This window comes from Cnephaeus nilssonii, assembly GCF_951640355.1.
Source record: "Cnephaeus nilssonii genome assembly, chromosome: 18".
Lineage (NCBI taxonomy): Eukaryota > Metazoa > Chordata > Mammalia > Chiroptera > Vespertilionidae > Cnephaeus > Cnephaeus nilssonii.
Window position 1 is genome coordinate 22,079,528 of NC_137089.1, and position 17,499 is coordinate 22,097,026.

General features: G+C 35.1%; 1 pseudogene across 1 annotated transcript; it reads right to left on the bottom strand.

The window, feature by feature from the left end:
• Positions 1-1,072: 1,072 nt before the first annotated feature.
• LOC307114107 (peptidyl-prolyl cis-trans isomerase FKBP3-like) lies at positions 1,073-1,686 on the bottom strand (annotated as a pseudogene). Its single transcript has one exon. The product of its transcript is annotated as a peptidyl-prolyl cis-trans isomerase FKBP3-like (transcript).
• Positions 1,687-17,499: the final 15,813 nt, after the last annotated feature.

Here is a 17,499-nt window from a genome sequence, read left to right on the forward strand (position 1 = left end):
TGTCACGACCAAAATGACCAGAGACCAGACCACCACAGCCCCTCATGGGCTGGCTCCGCCCCCAAGCAAGCAGTTAGGGGCAATCAGGCAGGCAGGCATAGTGGTTAGTAGTGATCAGGTAGGCAGACCAGCAGTTAAGGGTGACCAGGTAGGCAGGCAAGTGGTTAGGGGCAATCAGGTAGGCAGGCCAGCGGTTAGGAAAGATCAGGTAGGCAGACAAGCAGTTAAGGGTGATCAGGTAGGCAGGCAAGTGGTTAGGGGTGATCAAGTAGGCAGGCCAGAGGTTAGGGGAGATCAGGTAGGCAGACGGCCCCTTGCTGGGCTGGCTTCACCCCCAACCAAGTGGTTAGGGGCTATCAGGCAGGCAGGCAGAGTGGTTAGGGGCTATCAGGTAGGCAGGCCAGTGGTTAGGGGCGATCAGGTATGCAGACGGCCCCTCGCTGGGCTGGTCCCATCCTCCAGCAAAGAAAGAGAGAGGCCCAGGCCAGCCAAGCTATCGCACCCCAGCCTGTCACCTGCAGAGGGAGGCCACAGATGACAAGCAGTGGCAGTGGTGGGGGTGAGGCCAGCTGCCTGCAACCAGGGGAAGGAAAGCCCCAATAGGCCCTGATCTCAGGCCAGGCCTATGGACCCTACCCAAGGGGTCCCAAATTGTGATAGGGTGCAGGCTGGGCTGAGGGACCCCCCACCGAGTGCACGAATTTTCGTGCACCAGGCCTCTAGTCTATAATATCTAACTGATGTTAATGCTCACTATTATTTTTTATTTTACTTTATTTTTTAAAAGACATTGGGTAAATTTTTATTGAGCCTTTTCATTTACAACATGAGATAAAAGGAAAATGAGTTCTCCTTGACCCGTCTTTTACACTGCTGTAGTAAAGTATTTTAAACTTCAGAAATTTATAACGGATTACATTTCTTAAAAGCTTGGGGAGAAAGTAAGCAAGTTCTAACATAACTCCTTGAATTTTCCAGTTGACTCTTCCCTTAAACAGTAACTAGCTGTCATTAGTTACATAAGTTTCTTCAAGGCCATTGCTGATGTCTTTAGAACTGAAGCATTGCTATTTCAATCAATATCCACTAATTCCACTTCAAAAATGAGTTTTGCCTTTAGTGGAATTTTGGCATCAGGCTGACCTTTCTCTCCATAAGCCCATCTGGTTCAATCTCCAGTTGAGCCTTTTCTCCTTTACTCAGAGTCATGAGCGCTTCATCCCATCCTCTGATGACAGCCTATTCCAACCTCAGAGCTTAAAGGCTTGGCATTCTTCTTTGAACTCGTTTGAATATTGGTATCAAAAACTGTGCCATCTTGTAGTATCTCTGTATACCAGCAGTGAGCAACATCTTCCTTTTTGAAGAAGTTGGTTTAAACCCCACCCCCTTTAAAGAACAGATTTTGTATGTTGGTGGACCCTCATCCAGAGTCTCTTCAGACTTGGTTTCTTTGGGTTTATCTTCATTAAGCAAATTTTTCATCTGCTCGGACACTACTTATACTCGCAATATCCTTGACACACTTTCAAAAAGATGGTTATAGGCTGTAACCAAATGGTCCCTGTTAGCTATCTTGGCCACATGTTTAATGTTTCCTAATAACTGAGGTTCTGCAAGAAACCATGGCCCTATAAGAACTTGAGTGTCCTTCTTGGGTAGCTGCTCACTGTGCTGCTGCTTCATGGCCCGGGGCATGCCATCTTTCCTGCTGTGGAGCTTGACTCTCATTTTTAAAATCTGTATTTTTAAAATCTATATTGTAAAGTATGATTCATTTCTACTGACTGCACTACATCTTTAAATCATGTTTTTCAAAAGTAATTCATCTATTTTCTTCAAGCATACTCTATATAAACCTATTACCTTTATATGAAATATAAAACTTGAATTAGTATATTTCTTTTAGTCATGCTTTTTTAAAAAGTATTGAATCTTGTGCCATTCATTGTCAGGAGAAAAAAAAGAATAATCTTCTAAATGCTTATTTAAAGCTTAAAATATTCTCTGTGTAGGTTATAATTATATTTTGTCTCTAAATTTATAAATAATAAAGTAAAGCAAGGTAATATTTATTATATACTATATCCTGACAAATGGTTATACAAGTATTAATCATCTTATAAATTCTTCCAGGCATTCTCTGAATTAATTATTATTATGAATGAGTGAATTTTAATTTACTTCTTTTGGAATGTGATAAACCTTTAAATGTATTCATACTTTAAGTTTAGATGATTTTTCTGACCATTGTTTTGAATATAATTGATATCCCAATTTCTGAAATATATTTATTCAGAACAACATAATTTTGAATACCCATTCTCCATCCTTCAGATCTCTCAACTTTTTCACTTTCTTTGTAACTTCTCTGTTCTACTCTACAGTTTAGAATGTCTTATTAAATTTGTTTCACACAACACTGGTGGGGTTTTCTATTTAAAAAAAACAATAATACTTTTCTCTTTTTTATTTTCTTCATTATACCTTTAAAATGTGTAATCTATAATAATAAAAGTGTAATATGCTAATTAGACCAACAGCCGAACTACCTTCTGGACGTCCTTCTGGACGAAGCCGGGGCTACAAAGGCCGAGACAGCCGCCACAGCTGCGAGGACCAAGCCCCTTGCACGAATTTCATGCATCAGGCCTCTAGTTGTTTTTTATAAGTTCCCTTTCAATCCTTTTTTTAAAATCAAATTTATCATTTGATTTTTAACTGTGGTATTTTCTATTCACTGCTCCCTTTTTTCTGTTCCATTCTAATTTAGTTTTAAAGCTATATATGTCACTAAGTAGCTCCATAAACTTTTCTTCTATTTACTTTGAGAAAAACTGTAAGGATTTCTGCTATAAATTTGAGGTTGTAGTGCAAATTTTTCTTCCTTGCATTCTACAGTATTTTGTTTGTATTTTAATGACTGCTAGTAGCCAGGCAGTCACATCCTTTGGCCCCGCTCTGTGCACTTAACACGAGTTGATTCCTTCTCTCTTGCCCGAATAGTGTCAGTGTCTATAGTTGTTAACCCAGTGTTTGATGTCTGAATTTATTTTGATTCTGCTAACTTAAGGTGAGGACATCTTCTAATACTTTTGCTAGATTTTGTATTTGAAAAAAATCGAGAACATAAAGCATTGCAATCTCTAGTTTACTCCCAGACTCTTTCCTAATTTATGTTTGTGTTTTAATTATGGGAATTTTACTACCTATGTGAAATATTTTATTATTATTCCCTTACCTCTACGTTTGTGCCAAACCAAGATTCATTTTATACCAGATATTATCTTGATGCTCTATTCTTTATCCTGTTACATGTAAAGTTCTGATAGCAAAGAGGGTACATACCACCAATGGCTACTTGAAAATGCAGCACCCATACTGGAAAAAAACGACAACTATAAGATTTTTCTGATAGAAAGTAAAGATAGACAAACTGCCCCCCTAATCTATTTCCCTGCCAGGATGTTTGCTTTATGCCATGCCATACATCACAGTGAGTGATCAGTTGCTTCTTTCGGTTAAGTTCCTGTGTCCCTGTATGAAGTAAATTTTCTCCTTTTAGATGTATAAAGAGGTTTGATATGTCTCAACCAAATATTGCATTATGTGCCTTGTTTCTTTTTCTGTTTTCTCAATTCTGTTGGAAGTTACTAGATTCTATTTTTAAAACAAATTATTACTTTCTAAGCATAATTTAACATTACTGGGAAAGGCTCGTTCTATAAAAAGAGATCTAAGGCAAATATATGTTGTCAGTCTATTTGTAAATTATGGGATTGTGATTGACTTACATTTCAAATGCCTCAATTTCTATTTTGAATTTAGAAAGTAAAGTCATTTGTGGTCTTTCTGTTTGTGTGTGTGTGTTTGATTTTCATGTCTATTTTAAAGAAAACTGTGGCATAAATATGAACATGAATTTAGTTTTGGAAACTATCTATGAAAGCTGAAACAAACAATATTATGTGCCTTGTGGTTTATTTGGCTTATAAGGCAGTTATTGACAGAGGAGGAAGTTCTACATTTATAGACCTCAAAAATTATTCTTCTAGTGGCAGCTCAAATGCATAGTTTGGTCTGAACTTCTGTCTTAACTTTCAATGTAATAACCTCTAACATGGAGGATAATGCTCATCATTACTATTGCTGTGGGTAGTATATAAAGACTTATGCAATACCATATTGGTAGGACTATGTTCTTACCAATTATTGCAATGGCAATGTCTGTCTGTCTGTCTGTCTGTCTCTCTCTCTCTCTCTCTCTTTGAGGACAGGATCATATTAGGATGATCTTTCAGTTCACTTTGTAAAGATTATTTTCCAATACTGCTATTATCTTGCAGATTATATATGAGTCATTTTATAAAATAAAAATACATGTGAGTGTTAAGTCTGTAGAGCTGTCACATGTTCTAATTTAACATACATAATTTGTTTGTTTCTATACTTTGTTGATACATCACAAATATCTCACAGGGTCAGTGTAGCTAAGGACAGAAATATTTTAATCACTGCATTTATCTTAGAATTGAGTTACTTTTCATGTTTTTATGCAAAAGAATTGCTTTAAATAGTATTACTTTTATATCTATAAGAATTTTCAAAGAAAGTAATTCTATTAAAATCAGTTTAGATCAATAGATGGTTTGATGTATTATAACAATAGATATGGCAATTAAGGGAATGAAAAAAAGTATTACATTAAAAAGAAAAAAATTATGGCATTCATTTATAATATAGAAAACTTTTGAAAGAATTAACTGTGGCTTTTTTTAATATATAAAAATCCTTAGGTAACATGCAAACTAATAAAAACTTATTTATTAGTTAAAAATTATCTTTGTTGCCATTTAGTGTGAATAATAAATATTTTGTAACAATACTTTCATATACACTTTCAACAAATAGTAGGCTGTAAGTATTACATTTTTAAAATTGTTTTTAGTTGCATCCTTTTATTATTCATTCTTCTCTCTGCTACTTCCTTTATCACAGTAATGGCTTACATCCACAAATATAAACAGCAAGCTAAAGAACGATAATCAGAAGTCTTTCTAGAGTATACAGCTCCAAATAATCATTTTTTAAGCCAACATTTGACTTAAAATGTGCACATCAGAAAAATCTGTCTCTATTTTTGGGGTTATTCATTGTTTTTAAATAGAAATCAGAGGCAACTATTCTTGGTGTGGTATAAAAAACAAACAAACCATGCCTGGTGTAAAAAAAAAAGCCATGTAAACAGGAGCTGGGGCGGGGGGGGGGGGGGGGGGGGAGGGAGGGGCGACGGGAAGGGATTTGGTGATTCCACAGTATAGGAAGAGAAAATGTTCTTAGTCAGGATTGACTAAATAAAACCGGGTTGCCCTTTAGCAAATCACAAAGCAAAATGAGAACTAAAGTCATGGTATAAGGGAGGAAGTTTCAGGAGAGTGATTTCAGGTTTCTTCATGTAGAGACTACTCTTTTTAAAATAAATATTTTATGTTTTTTTCAATTTTTCAATTACAGATTGACATATTATATTAGTTTAAAGTATACAGCATAGTGATTAGACATTTATATAATTTATGATGTAATCAACCTGTTAAGTCTAGTATCCATCTAACACCATATACAGTTATTATAACATTATTGACTATATCCCCTATGCCCGTGGTTGGCAAACTGCGACTCGCGAGCCACATGCGCCTCTTTGGCCCCTTGAGTGTGGCTCTTCCACAAAATACCATGCCTGTGCGAGTCTATTTTGAAGAAGTGGTGTTAGAAGAAGTTTAAGTTTAAAAAATTTGGCTCTCAAAAGAAATTTCAATCGTTGTACTGTTGATATTTGGCTCTGTTGACTAATGAGTTTGCCGACCACTGCCCTATGCCATACTTTATATCCCTGTGACTATTTTTATAACTGGAAATTTGTGCATCTTCATAGAGGATTTTTACATGTTTTAGATTGATTTTAGAGAGAGTGGAAGGAAGAGGGAGATAGAAACATTGATGAGAGAGAGACATTGATAGGCTGCCTCCTGCACCACCCCTACTGGGGATTGAGCCCACAAGCTGGATATGTGTCTTGACTTGGAATTGAATAGGTGAACTATTGGTTCATGGGTTGATGCTCAACCACTGAGTCACACCTGCCAGGCAATTTGTGCATCTTAATTCATTCCCCCTTTTCACTCATTTCCCCATCCTTCCTCCTCCCATCGGGCAATCATCAAAATGTACTCTTGTATCTATGAGTCTGTTTCTGTTTTGTTTATTAATTTATTTTGTCTTTTACATTTCATATGTAAGTGAAATCATATTGGATTTGTCTTTGAGGCTACTTTTTATGATCATAGGTGGAAAAATAGTACCAAGTGAATTGTGGATATACATCAGTACCAGTATCCCAGTAGTGACTTGATGAGTATTAAGTCTTTCTCAATATTTATGCTTTTGTATCTTTCTGAGGTATATAAAAGAGGAAGTCTAATATATTGAGGGTGTCCATGCTCAGGAGGAATGCATATTCTTACTGGGAAGACAACTTTTCAATACAGAAGCTCAGAAATATTCAATAGAGAACATGATCAAATTCTAAATCGTCTAGCTCTTATTGGAAATGCAGTTTGAGTTAAGAGAGGAATAATTTCAACATTGAAATTTGAGAGCATTTCTGAACAGGCTCTGAAGTTTGAATGTTGGAAAGGAAGGAAGTGGGTATTGTAAGTAGGATGAAAAATTTAAGACATATAACTGATTTTAATTGAGCGACTTATGTGTCCATTTGTATTAGTTTCCTATTGCATCCAAAGCAGATTATCACACATTTAGCATCTTAAATAACACAGATTATCTCACTGCTTCCCAGTAAATCCAGGTGGGCACAACTGATTTCTCTGCTTCATGTCTTCCAAGGCCAAAATCAAAGCATTGGCTGTCTGGGGTCTCATCTGGATGCTCTGGGAAAGAATCTCCTTCCCAGCGTTTTTAGGTTGCTGGCAGAATCCAGCTCCTGTTGTAGGGCTGGGATCCCACTTCCTTGCTAACTGTTGTCTAGGAGCCTCTTTGATTCCCTTGATGTCTCCTGCATTTCTTGGTTTATGGTTCCACTCATCTTTATAAGTATCAATGGTGGATTGAGCTTCACACTTGAATCTCTCTGACCTCCCATCTTGGCCCCAGCCTAAAAACATTCGATGCTTTGATAGGGTTCATGTGATAATATTGGACCCAAATAGATAATCCAGAATAATCTCTCTATTTTAATCTTCATAAATAAATTACATTTGCAAAATGTCTTTTGCCTTATAAACTTACATACACATTAGGCTATGAGAATTAGGGGGACTTTTTATTACCATTTGAGAATGTGCTGATGGGACTGTCAAAACTTCATCTGTTTGCTTGAGGATATTTTTTGCCTTTCCAAATTTGTTAAACTAGTGTGCAATATGGGCAGGAAGTGCCAGAGAATTAACACTCCAGAGTAGCAAGCCGCCTTCAACTAATGAGTAAAGGAATCGGTATATATTTTATAAAGCCTCCTCCTAATACATCTGATGGGAAACTAGTAACAAATGTGTTCTACATAATTTTCCAGGGTTCCACAGCAAGATTAATGCCCAGTTGTCAATAGTAGTCATTTCTTTAAAAGTACACCTTTTTTAAAATCTTCTTTTTCTCTCTTAATTTCCTATTCCCTAGCAATGTTTCCTGGGATTAAATTCAAAATAAACTACTTGCACTTATATTTTTGACCCAGGATATACTTTTGGAATTCTTAAATTCAGACAGGTAAAATAATCTTTTTTTTTTTTTCACTTTTGCTCACTGATTATGTTCAGAGTGTGTTTAGCATACAAAACAGTAACTAACAATTGAAACACATTTTAATACTTAAAAAGATCTATTCCCATCTATTGCTTTAGTTAATACTTATAGAAATTTTCTGAGATGGGAATTTTTATAGCCCATTTTAGAGATGAAGAACATAAAATTACAGAGGTTGGATAACTGATGGATTGTAAATGATGTTAATTATATATTAGAATCCCAACTCTAATCTACTGACATCAAATCTTGTACTTTTCCTCTTCCATACATTGTGATCAACAAGAGAAATATTACCTATTTTACCTTATTGTGTGCATGAATATTTATTTACTGAGGGTTTATATAATTTGACTAAGGTCACAAAGCTAGAGGGGAACATAATCAATACTAGAATTTCAGTGTTCTTACTCATAATTGTGTTCTTTCCACTATATTGCAAGACAATGATGTTTAAGCAAATTGAGGCCAACTCATTAAACATTTTGAAAATTAACCAAAAGGTTTGGGAAATAACCCTCATGGCAGTTAAATTGCATGAGAGGTTTTTGGAAAGTTAAATAATGAAAATGTTATTTTATATTGACTTATTTGATTGCTTTTGGCCAAAAGTCTGGCAAAGAGTGTTTTAAGAAAATTAATCTGCCAAAGGTATGCAGGATGATTTGGAGGAGTACAAGACTGAGGTCAGAGAATATAAAGGAGAAGTTATTTTATCCAGGCATCAGGTGACAAGGACCTGAAATAGGCAAGGAGACAAGAAATGGGTAAATACCAGGGACAGTTATGGAAGAAACTAGAAGCCTGGTGCACAACATTCATGCACTGGGGGCGGGGGTCCCCTCAGCCTGGCCTATGCCCTTTAGCACTCTGGGAGCCCTTGGGGGATGTCCGACTGATGGCTTAGGTCCGCTCCCCATGGGGAGTGACTGGGAGTGGGCCTAAGCCGCAGTCAGACATCCTTAGCACTTCCACAGAGGTGAGAGAGGCTCCCATCACCACCGCTGCACTTGTCAGCCATCAGCCAGGCTTGTGGCTGAGCAGCGCTCCCCCTGTGGGAGCACACTGACCTGCATTGAGCGTCTGCCCCCTGGTGGTCAGTGTGCATCAGTGTGTGTTCCGCCATTCAATCGATTTGCATATTACCCTTTTATTATATAAGGTAGGGTAGTAGAAGGGAGAAATTGATTACAAGAGATATATGATGCTATGTTATAATAATAATACATCTGTATTTTTCTTCATTACATATTAAAAACTATTTGTTTGCCTGTGATAATATATATGAATGTGTGTGTGCAAAATCTATGGTAGAAAATTTAAAGTGAGATCTTACTCAAATTTTTTGAGTATATGTGTATTACTTACTAATCAATCATCCAACAATCCTCTTTTCATGCTATTTAAAGGCCTGGAGATTCATTTTCCAAAAGGGAATAGGATTATAAGTCTCTTTTTCAAATATAGGTGTAGATTACTAACATTATTAACATATTTATCAGGGTTAGTTAATTACCTGGAATGCATAAGAAAATTCCAAGTTATATGGTATTACCTAATTCCCTTATAAGACTGGAAGACCCATGGAGTTTAAGATTCTTCAGTCTGTATGAAAGAAGCCATGTTAATAATATTCTTGTTTTGCATAGAGTTTGTAACTATACACTTTTGTATATTCTTTTGGTATTGTCATACCAGATTATAAATACAACTCACTATACTTTATCATAAGTATTACCCTAATGCTTACATAATGAAGAAAAGGAAATAATCTGATAAATTTACCTGTAATGCATTATCCTGTCTCTTCTGAATGCATATAACAGAATTCCGCAGGGTATCCCAGCTTCCATTTTACCTGTCTCTCCTTTTCATAGTCTATTCTCAATTTATAGCAACTGGAGAGAACTTAAAAGAAAAATAATCTTAAATCACTTCATTCCATTTCTCTACTTAAAACACTCCTATAGTTTTCAAATCTTAATCCTTTATCATGATAAAGAAATTTCCATCAGGCTCTAATGCATGCCCATGTACTTGACTTCATCTTCTCTTCCTTTCATGAGGTTTTAGTTCCCTTGATATTCTGTCTGTTCTTTAGCTTCTTTCACCAATTTCCATTATTTTTTATCCCTAAGCCCTGTCTGAAACCTTCTTCCCAAAGGACTTCACATAACTGCTTCTTCTAATAATTCAGAACTAAAATCCAATATTACCTCCTCAGAGAGGCCAGCCTGACTAATTGGTCTAGAATAGACCTTGCATAGTACTCATATCTATTAGAATTCATTTTTGTTTCATTGATTTACATTGTTTGATTCTCACTACTGGGATATTTCTCTATCATATATAGCAGTCATAATAGTGAGTAATCACTAAATATTAAATTCATTAATAAATGGAATAATAGAGGGCACTAAATAATAAATGATTGTATAATCATTTTAATTCTTATAATAAACTTCTTGGTAGATATTTTAATATCTAAAGAACTTAGGTATAGATTATATCTAATTTATATCTGATCCTTAATAGAAGTTAATATTCTGGAAAGTATGTAATAGTTATCTTTATATCAAATTATCATTATAATAATTAGACTATGGATCTTGAATAATATTACGTGATTTCCTAATAATTTATATCTAAGTAGATGTTTATAAAATGTACTTATGGGTATGAGAAAATAGAATGAATTATAATTGAATATGTTAATATATGATATTTTTGAAAATTATTAAATTGTGATAAGAAATAATGAAAGGTAGTATAAAAATAAGAAAGAGAGGAAGAAGAGAGGGAAGAGAAAGAGGTGGAGGAAGAGAGAGAGGAAGAGAAAGATATAGGAAGGGGGATAGAATTAACAGATATTGTAAAACAAGTCTACTGTGAACCTAGCATTCTCACTTTTAAATAAAAGGACCATAAATTTAAAGTCATCATTAACCAGTATAGTTTATCAATATCATCAAAAATTGATTCTGAGATAGCATTGTTGATATCAATTCAAACTTTTAAAAACTTAAATGTGAGGTAAGCAACACCGAGGCACTTGTTTTATTGGAATTGAGGAATTAAAATCAATTGTGGCCCAGCCAATGTTGCTCAGTGGTTGAGTGCTCACCTATGAACCAGGAGGTCACAGTATCATTCTTGGTCAGGGTACATGCCAGGTATCCCCAGTGGTGAGCATGCAGGGGGCAGCCACTCAATGATTCTCTTTCATTATTGATGTTTCTATCTCTCTCTCCTCCTTTTCTCTTGAAATCAATAAAAATATATATTTAGAAAAAAATCAATTGTGATAGCAGTCACTAAGGCTATAGTGTCACATAAGTAGTATTGTGAAAAGGTCATTTCAGAATATCAACAGAATAAATTTTCAGTAGTGGATAGGGAAAGGAAAATGCAAAGCTTTAGGGAAAAAAGGTAAAGGAACAGCTTAAATAGGGTTTTGTAAGCAACATTAAGTTGTCTGGATTTTTTATATCAAATTTCATGTAAGGCTTTAAATGAACAAAATTGCATGTACATTTCTATTTTCAGGAGGATCACTGGGATGGGGGAAGTTGGACTTTTAAAAAGTTGCTGCAGGTATCTAGTTGGGAGATATGGAGACAGAGATATTGAAGTTAAAGACAGTCATTCTGTTACCACAAAATAATAAACCACAGATCTAACTTGTATTCTGAGAGGAGGGACAAGTTCAAAACAAAGAAAACTTAGACTATTTTATTTTACTGGAGCTAGAAATATTAGAATATTAAAAATAAGATATCAAAATGTAAGCGATTTTAAATATCTGTTCTAAGAGATTGCACTGTGCACACTATGTTAAAAATAAGTTGTGTGTGTGTGTGTGTGTGTGTGTGTGTGTGTGTGTGTGTGTGTGTTTTAGGTTAGTGGTTTTCAAACTAGAAACCTACTATAACAGCATTAGCATCACCTGAGAACTTTAGTAGACATACTAGTACAAATGATTGTGCCCCAAGCCAGTCCTACTGAATCAGACACTCTGAGATTCCTGACAGGCAATCTGATTTTAACACATCCCTTCCTCTGTCCCCGGCCCTGTAATTCCAGTGCATACTAAAGTTTGAAAGCACTGCCACAGTAAAATCTGCCTTGTCTTGTTTGTTTATTCATTTTGTTTTGTCTTAAATAGTCCCTCGTTTGCTTTTTAATATACATTTCAAAACAGCATATCAAAATCTCCATTTGCAAGGTGAAGGTTTTTCAAAATAATAAGGAACAAAGGACATTACACAAATAATTAGAGACACAAATAATCAGGGGCACAAGAACCTGATAATAAGGTGCTGTGTAAATTAACTAAAATAGCTTATAATGAACAAAAGCTAAGGACTTTGGAAATTAGCCCCTTATCAGATATATCATTGGCAAATATGTTCTCCCATTTAAAGGCAGAACTTTTTCATTTTGTTGATGGTTTCTTTTGCTGGGTAGATGCTTTTTATTTTAATGTAATCCCATTTGTTTATTTTCTCTTTAGTTTCCATGCCCTAGGAGATGTATCAGTAAACACATTGCTATGAGAAATGTCTGAGATTTTGCTGCCTATGGTTTCTTCTAGGATTTTTATGGTTTCACGACTTACATTTAAATCTTTTATTCATTTTGAGTTTATTCTTGTGGATGGTGTAAGTTGGTGGCCTAGTTTCTTTTTCTTTTTTTCTTTCTTTTTATTATTATTATTATTTTTTTTTTTGCATGTACTAAGGTATGCTCTTGCCTCCTTTGTCAAATAAGAATTGGGCATAATGGCTTGGGTTGATTTCTCAGTTCTTTGTTCTGTTCCATTGATCTATTTGCCTATTTTTGTGCCAGTACCAAGCTGTTTTGAGGACAGTGGCTTTCTAGTACCATATTACTTGATATCTGGTATTGTGATTCCTCCAACTTTGTTCTTCTTTCTCAAGATTACTGAGGCTATTCGGGGTCTTTTTTGGTTCCAATGAAAAAATGTGCCAAGGACCTAAATGATACTTTTCCAAAGTGGATGTACGTATTTTCTATGTTCTAATATATTACACTCCATTACTGCTAGATTAATTTTTTGCTAGATATTGAAATTTGTGTTTTCTTCATTTATCTCTGGGTACATTTTGCCCTGGAAAACAAAACTTTGTGCAATTTTTGGTAATATTTGAACATGATTTAAAATATACCAAATAACATGTAATTATTTCCTTTATCTGACAAATAAAAATAAGTAAACATCAAGTATTACTTAACGTTCAAGCTTCCATCAATGAAGCTGTTTGCTGTAATCATCATATATTACATTAAAATAATCATATTTGTATCATGAAATAAAAAGGTTAATTCATTAAAGATTCTAATAATATAGAGCTTAGAAAAAATCACTTACAATTAAAAAGTCTATTCTGGCATTATCTGTATCATAAATATACTTTCAATTTCTCATTTCAGCTAATCATCTAAGTAACATTCTACTTAACAATTAATATTTATTATATCAAAGCAGGGCTTTTACTCAACTTTTATTTCTTTGGAAACTACGTTGAAACTCAATAATGGTGCTCATATTATTCTTTTTTTTTTTCCAAATTGAATAAATAACAGAACATTGTTGGCAGCACACTTTTTCTATGTCTAAGCAAATATATATTAGCATTTTAGGAATGCCCACCTCTTGCTATACATAGAGATTGTACTTTATAAAGACTTATCAATCTTTTTCTAGTCTAAATTGTAGTGTACAAAATAACCATTAAGTAAAAATCTTATGACTAGCATTGAATTTGGGAAAAGAAAAAAAAATAAGCCCATTTTCTTCTAATATGAACTACTCATATGACAAGAGCTAATATATAGTCTCTAAATCGGGGATTTTGTCCAAATACAAATTAAACAATCTTCTAGCATGCATATATAATAATCATTGCTTTTCCACATTTGATGCATTAATTTTATATGAAGTCTAACTGTCATTGGGAGGAATTTTGCCGAAAGCCTTTTCTGCTTTCTCTGTGAGAATAATATTCTCATTAATATTATATCTGATTTTACTAACTCCTTAAAAGAAGTTTGACTTGGGCATGTTTTTGCTACAGTTGGGACAACTTTGAATGATGTTTCTGTTCTGGGGCACATTCTTGCCTTTAGCAACAAAATTAATCAATTTTGTATGGGTGAACATTATTTTGGTTTTATTCTGGAAAACACAGTTTCCTGAAGTATTCTTTGCTTTATTTTAAAAAATGAAAAGATTCACATTGTTGATGTTTCATGATGCTATTTGAAGTTTCATAAAAGACAACCTATTGGGAAATAGAATAATATAAGTCCAATAAATTTCATATTTCAGATATTCATCAGCACACTTCTAACTCTCACTTCTTTTGCTTTGTTTCGATTACTTGTTCAAAACAATCTCACTCACAAATTCACTTAGCTCACCACTCAAGAAAAAAATGTTTTATATTAAAGTTTGGTTTTCTCATCAATTTTATAATATCATCTTGAGTGATGTTTTATTTATTTTCATCATTATTTTAGCCCCTAATAATAATTTCTAAAGCATTGACTTAATTTTATAGCTCAGGTATAGAAATAAAAAAACTTAAAATAAAACAAACATAGCAAAAATAGAAAAATATGTGATCCGATATAATAAAAGCCTAATATGCTAAGTGTCCGGTCATCTGTTCAACCAATCAAAGCATAATATGCTAATGATATGCTAAGGCTGCTCAACTGTTCTCTATGACATGCACTGACCACCAGGGGGCAGATACTCTGACTGGTTGGTTAGCTTGCTGCTGGGGTCTGGCCAATCGGAACTAAGCAAGATGGGCCAGGCATGCCCTGGAGCCCTCCTGAGGTCCCTCCCAGCTGACCAACCTCCTGCGTCCCTCCCTGGCACCAATTGAGCACTGGTGGGGTCCCTTGGCCTGGCCTGCACCCTCTCACAATCTGGGACCCCTCGGGGGATGTCAGAGAGCTGGTTTCAGCCTTATCCCACAGGCCAGGCCAAGGGATCCCACTGGTGCATGAATTGGTGCACCAGGCCTCTAGTCTAATAAAAAAAATACTATGCTCATTAAATGTTAGCAGATAAAAAGTAACAATTTTTATTCATATAATGAATGAATACGTTTTACCATGATGTTTAGTAAGGGAATCATGTCATTTCACTACAAGTTATAATTTGTCATATATTTAAAATTTGTGAAATGTTTTCTAATACAATTATTTTATTATTTTTCTGTGTTAAAAGTATCATATAGGCTAAGAAAAATTCAATAGACAGAAGAACCACAAAAGATTCTCAGACTGCATTTCTGCCTGCCTGCCCTAATCATAATTATTGTGATTTTATTAAATTAAATTGAGTACAGTTTAATCAACTAAACTTTTTCTTAACTTTACTTTTATTGTTGGCACTATTACAGATGTCCCCATCGCCCCCCGCCCCCTGCCATTGCCCACCTCCACCTGACCCCCGCTTCCCCTCCCCTCTGGCCATCACCACACTGTTGTCTGTGTCTATGTGTCCTGCATATGTTCTTTGGCTAATCACTTCACCTTCTGTTATCCAGTCCACCCCCTTCTCCTCCCCTCCGACAGTTGTCAGTCTGTTCTATGTATTCATGCCTCTGTTTCTATTTTCTTCATCAGTTTATTTTGTTCATTGTATTCCACATGTGAGTCAGATCATGTGATACTTACCTTTCTCTGACTGGCTTATTTCTCTTAGCATAATGCTCTCCAGTTTCCTGGTTTTAGTACACTGTCCTCGGGGGAAAAAGAACAGGCAATTTACTGTGCCTTGCACAGCATTGCAAGATTGGGAGAAGACACAATCCTGCAACTTCTCCCCTAGGAGGGAGCAGAAGGAATGGAACATACATCCAAAGTCCTACCCTGTAGGTGCACTGCCCTAGGGGAAATGAGTGGGTGGCTTACTGTGGCTAATTCAGCTCTGCAAGACTGGGAGAAGGTATTATAAGAGCCAAGATATGGAAGTAGCCCAAGTGCCCATCAGTAGATGAATACATAAAAAAAAAAGCTGCAGTACATTTACACAATAGAATACTAACTCAGCCATAAAAAAAAAAAAAGGAAATTTTACCTTTTGCAATAGCATGGATGGACCTTGGAGAGTATTATGCTAAGTGAAATAAGCCAGTCAGAGGAAGAGATGTACTATATGATTTCACTTATAAATGGAATCTAATGAACAAAATTAAGTAACAAACAAAATAGAAATAGACTCATAGAAACAGAGAACAGACTGACAACTGTCAGAGAGGAGGTTGTTTGTGGGACTGGGTAAAAAACGTGAAGGGATTAAGCAAAAAAACTAAAACAAACCAAAAACACCCCAAAACTCATAGACACAGACAACAGTATGGTGATTAGCAGAGGGAAAGGAGGTTGGAGGAAGATAGAAAAGGCTAAAAGGGGGATAAATGGTGATGGAAGGAGACTTGACTGGGGTCGTAAGCACACAACACAATATACAGATGAATTATTATACAGTTGTGTACCTGAAACCTATATAATTTTCTTAACCAATGTCACCCCAATAAATTCAATAATTTTTTAAAGAAACAAAAAATAATCGTCTTAAGGAAGCTCAGTGAATTACAGCACAAATAGACAACTTTTTAAAAGATCTGTATAAAAAGTAATTAGAGCATAAAAAGAAATCCTCCTTTTTGCTGCACATATAACTTCCACTTACTTTCCACAGAAGTTAAGATACTTAGTTTCTAAATGGGTTGAGATATAATAATATAATGATTAAGACTAATAATAATAACTATATTATTATAATTGTTTTATGTGAGTAGTGGGAAGATTAGTATGATTAGTAGAGGAACAAGGATATAAAAACATACCCAAATTAAGCTTCTAGAGAATAAATTTACAATACCTAGGATAAAAAGTCATTGACTGAAAGTAATAGCATATTAAATACTGCAGAAGAGAAGACAGTGAACTTGAGACAACAGCAGGAACTATTCAAAGTAAAACATGCAGAGGCCCTAGCGGCTTTGGCTCAGTGGATAGAGTGTAGGTCCACAGACTGAAGGGCTGTAGGTTCAGTTCCGCTCAAGGGCACATACCTTGGTTGTGGCAGAGGCACATGCGGGGGCCAACCAATTGATGTGTCTTTCTTACATCTATATTTCTCTCTCTTTGTGTCTCTCCCTTCCTGTTCCACTCTCTCTAAAAGTCAATGGAAAAATATCCTCAGGTGAGGATTAACAAAAAATAAAACAAAAAACATAGGAGAAAAAAGGACGAACAGATTATCATCAGCTATGGAACATATGTCAGCCTAATTTTCATATAATTGGAGTCCCTGAAGGTGAGGAGGAGGAGGATATAAGATTATTACTTTTATAAGGCTGAGAATTTTTAAAATTTAATTAAAACTATATCCAGGAAGGCCAACAAATCTCACAGGAAACACAAAGAAAATTACATAATTTTCACTGTAATTAAAATACTCAAAACCAATATTAAAAGCAGCCAGAGAAAAAAGGCACATTACATAGATTCTAATACGATGTTGACAGCAAACTTCTGGACAGACACAATATAATCCAAGAGACAGGGGAGCCACATTTTAAATTAAGAAAGGAAAGAAGAATCTTCCCAGTATAGTTAAACCAAGCAAAAATA